Source organism: Cavia porcellus, unplaced genomic scaffold (genome assembly GCF_034190915.1).
Source record: "Cavia porcellus strain 051 isolate PalLab524CR breed Dunkin Hartley unplaced genomic scaffold, mCavPor4.1 scaffold_15, whole genome shotgun sequence".
Lineage (NCBI taxonomy): Eukaryota > Metazoa > Chordata > Mammalia > Rodentia > Caviidae > Cavia > Cavia porcellus.
The window spans coordinates 6402280-6407253 of record NW_026947498.1 but is presented as its reverse complement, the minus strand read 5'-3'; positions in this window follow the sequence as shown (position 1 = coordinate 6407253).

Genomic DNA, 4974 nt, shown 5'->3' with positions numbered 1-4974 from the left:
TGGGAGCGGCCTGCACCTCTTTGGGAATAAAAATAAACAAAAGCAGGAGAGCGAGCAGCTGCGGGTGACCTGAAGGGTTCTAATGGAAAAGATCAGTCATTTTTTTTCTTTTGGAATACAAAACCAAGGCACACCTACCTTCTGCAAAAACTAAATGCAAATGTATTTGGCTAATCATCCAGTTCTCCCTTTCAAGATTATAGTATGAGCAAAATAATCAAAACAAGGCAGGATTTTCATAGTCAATTCTAACAGATGTTTCCAGTTAGATTCCCAGCCCACACCCCAGGCCAGGTCAACAGCAAGTTGCAGGACAAGCATGAGCCACCAGGTAAAACTCCATGATACCATGGTGATTTGGGTTCTCCTGGATGCATAAGCTTTTGATTGTCCTGAAGTTACATCATGCCACCATGACCAGATCTAATGCTAGGTCATCTTCATCACTGTGCAACCGTACTTTGACTTTGGCTTCTCTGCTTTCCTTGTTTGTCCTGATTTGGGGTCACGATCCTACATAACCTCATTCCCACTGGCAAGGATTTGTCTTCAACAGTGTCTTAACTCAAACTTGGTGGCATCTCTAAGTTTCATCCAGACTATTTCTGACCCTCGTTTGGTGGCCTCATGTGCTGGGGGAGGGTTCAGGGTGACATGATTTGTCAACATTGGGCAGTGGCTAAAGCACCTGTCTCCAGGGAGCACAGGCCCCAGCCGCTGTCCATGGATGAGATGCCAGCCTGGACGGCCAAACTCACTAGCTAGGCAGTGATGGCAGCAGGGACCCCAAGCCACTCCTCACCCATGGGAAGAGAACAACATCCATTTTTGAAAGCCTGATTTCACTAAATCTGGGAAGTCTCCACAGTGATAAAATTTTAAGATAAATTATCAGAAACACTTGTGTTCAGCAGTGTCACAGTTCTGTGTCCTTTCCTTATTTTACCCTGAGTTTCAAAATTCAAAGGTGTTTTTCCATCCAATGAGAAAGGTTAGATGGAGGAAAAACCAGCACCTCCTTGTTTGTGGTGTGGCGGTGGTTTACAAAGTGAGGTCCCTGGTTCAGCAGGTTCGAGGACATCTGGGAGCCCCCGAGACAAGCTCATTTCCAGGTTCACCTGATTACACCAGACCCACCCAGAATAATTATATTTTTTTGTTAATCAGCGAATTCCTTTTACCATAGACTATAACTGCATCATAGATGGAGAGGCCCATCATAACCGTGCGGTCTAGTCACCCTGGGGTAAAGGGGTCATCCAGGGAATATTCGCAAACGTGAGCCTTGAGGATGATCATTTTAAAATTGAGGCTACATGCACCATAGATCTCCTTCCTGTCTTTCCAAAGTTTCTAAAGCCCGGGGCAAGCCAGTGTCCTTAAAAGTGTCCATTGTTAGAAAAGCCGGTCTTGACTCCACTCCACAGAAAGCTGAGTGATACGAGCCTTCCTCTCCGACTGGCATTGTGGTCCCCTAGGAGCAAGTCTGAGGGTTCTTATAGGACCAGTCTGAGGCTATTTGGGTCAGAAACGGAAGAGTGAAGACTAAATTTTCGCTAGTGGAGTAATTCTATATTCTTTGCTTTAAACCTTTAGTTAACAACAAAATATTTCAGATTAGTGCTGTGTAGAAACAAGGAGACAAACTTTTCTAACTGCAATTTTAAACTCTAAAATATGGTTTATCTCACATTTTTTACAAACTATTTTTCAGTTAAAGTAAGCCATGTTAATTGTAACTGATAGACTACAGACTTGCACTGGAAGCGTGTTACACATGTAGGAACTTTGTGAAAAAGGAAATGAACTCCTCATGTTTTGTAGCAACACAGCATGTTCTCTAAAGAAAATAATGTAGAGATGGTAGACAGAATTTCATTCTGAGCTGACTTAATAAAGTAGTTCAGAGATTTTATAAAGTTAGGGTTGACTAAAGGAGCACAAAGGAAGAGGATAATCAAGAAATCAGTGTCTATTTGGATGGGAGTTCATCGTTAAAGCCCAGCCTCTGCCTTGAAACGTGTCATTCATATGGTTTCAGTCACTTTCCCCATCACTGAGACACAACACCCAACAGCCACAGCTTAAAGGAGAAGTTTATTTGGGCTCACAGTGTTGGACTGAACACATGATGGAAGACTCTGGCAAAGAAGAGCTGCTTTCATCACCGTTTCTGAGAATCAGAGTGAAAGGAAGAGAAATGACCCCTCTCCCAGGCCATGATCCCAGTGACTGGCCTCTTCCACCCAGGCCCCACCCCCTCCATCCCGCCCCGCCCCTACCCAGGCCCCACCCCCTCCACCCAGCCCCGCCCCTACCCAGGCCCCACCCCCTCCACCCAACCCCGCCCCTACCCAGGCCCCGCCCCTTCCACCCAGGTCCCACCTCCTAATGCCAGGTTAGCTGTCAGCTGCCAGATGCCATGATTGCCTCACCTTCCACAGCTGCACCTCTGAGCACACAAGGCCTGGTAATATCACTTAGCTGAGAAGAATGTCAATTGTAAAACAAAGTCAGGATCCTGAAGAACAGACTGTTTGATGCTCTAGATGGTGAAGATGCTGAGACCTCCGCCCACATCCAGAACACCTGGAAGACGGCCTGAGCGGTGGCACACCTGAAGACGTCAGCGTCTTGGCTAGGACAGCAGAGACATGTGGGCCAGCTTGTACCAGATGAGTTTGTGCAAGTCAGACCCTGCACATACCTTATCCGGGTTCTGCCTGAAGCTGCCTCCATGGTACAATCAAAAATCCTGGCCGGTAAACAATTCCCGTAGCTCTAGGTAAGAGAACTAATGGCTCCAAACTCAGTGCTGCCTGACCTCAGCGCTGCCCGACTCCAAACTCAACTGAAACCTCAGCTCTTACTCTCAAGTTATTTTGCTTCACATGAACAGAAGATTTAGTGAGTGATGTGATTACCAATTTCATATTTTATGAAATAGATGGAGAGCAGAGTATAATCCCAACACTCAGAAGACTGAGGTAAGAGGATCAATGCAATCTCAAGGCCAACCTGGCTACATACTGGGCTCAAGGCCAGCCTGAATTATATAGTGAGACCCTTTTCAGAAAGACAGTAGGTGTGAGTGTGTTTATTCTGTATTGAATAGACACCACTGTCAGTTTTGAGGCCATATTTGAAGAGTGACATAAGCCAGCTAGTGTAAGCTGGAAGGAGAGACCTGCAGAGGCAGCGTCAGAGTCTCTGCTGGGGGTGGGTTACATGTAGGGCTCCCTGAGTCAGAAGCAGCCCGGTGCATGATGGTGGGCAGCAGAAAGCTGTCCAGGTTAGGGCTGGGCTTGGCGAGGATACTCACCAGCCCAAAGCATGCAGGAATCCTTCAGTAGTTAGAGGAACTCCAAACGGAATGGACAACTTCTGTCCAGGAATTCCCAGGCATGGATGAGTACCGTGTGACTCTCTACTGGCTGTCCAGCAGCACACGGACTATCTGGTTGTTCTGGGCTTGCCAGCTCAGTGCAATGTGGATCCTGCAAAACGATTAAATGTCTGAAATGAATGACCACAGAATGGTTTCATGGTGGGCCATTACCGCTTAGTCCCAAAGGGCAGGCACGCATTAGGGCTGAGACATCACAGGCACTGGAGCCCCTCACCCAGATTCATTTGTGGTGTGGCTCCATTTCCACACTGACTTGAGCCCAGTCTGCTTAAAGATGAAAAACACGGCCTATCTGTAGAGCACTGCAGGACCCAAGTGAACCGGGACAGACAGCTGGCTGCTGGGACTACTGAACAGACCCTTGCTTCGGAGGAGGCCGACTGCCTGCGGCATACTCACATAATGGCACATGTGGCAGGGACCATTGGTTCCAGCCTGCTCAGTATTAGACATGGCTCAGCCACGAGTGTCAGCCTGGCTTTGGAACCCGACTCCTGATGAGCCATTTCCACCTCCAGGGAGGCACAGGCAGCTGGAAGCCAGGGAAGGATTTCTGTCTAATCTCAAGAGGGGCAGAGTGGGGAAAAGGTGTGGGCGTAGGCTGAACATGTGACAGGGAATTCAGGCCACGCATTATGAAACCATTTGTCAAGAATCTGGACTAGAAAACCAGGATATCTTAAGAAGTTTACAAGCTTTTTTTCCCCTAAATTCTCTTGTTAAATTTCGTTTTGTTTTTTTTTAAGGTTGTGGGTGAGCTAATGGTGCCTTCCTCACTCTTTTTCTATTAGGGGTGAAGGAGAAAGAAAAGGCTGGATACTCAGGCCAGAACTTCGAGACGGCCTCAGGATAGGGGAGCAGATGCCGGCCAGAGGGAGAGGGTGGCATTCCAGGGTAAATAATTATGCTAACTGGGTTTTAGGTCAGAAAGGAACCTCACAACGGTATCATTTCCTCCTCTAACCAGTACTACTAATCATTACTATTTTTTCCATGATAGTAATAGCTTAGTGGCAAACCAAGTATAAACATCTTTTTCATTCACACAATAGTGCTCCACGGTATTTTTCTCTCTACTCTGTGGATGTGAAGTGGAAGTTTGAGAGGTTAACAGTGTTATAAATCACCGCAAATCACAGGGAAACCTTACAACTCTCAGGACTCAGGATTTGATGGCCTCCCGGGGAGGTACACACTGGTCAGTCCCTGAGCAGAAGAAGCCTGGTGGTGGTGGTGAGCAATCCAGCAAGCAGCAGAGCTCTGCCATTCCCTGTCTACACTCCAGGTTCTGTCGGAGTGTGGCTTGCTGGCCTTCATGGCAGACCTGAGGCTTCCTGAGTGCAGAACACTGGACGTGTATTAAAATGCCCTTCTTCTGGGCATTTTCCAAGGAGCTGGGCCAGAGAGACTGACAACAACAGACCGGTGACAGTGAAGAGAGCTGTCCTCCAGAGGCCTGGTGGAGAACATAGGTTAACGATGAAAAACAGCACCAATCCTCTCACCGGGGTAGGTGCACAGGCGCAACAACTGGAGGGCTATGGGGCAGAAACCGGAACCGGAAC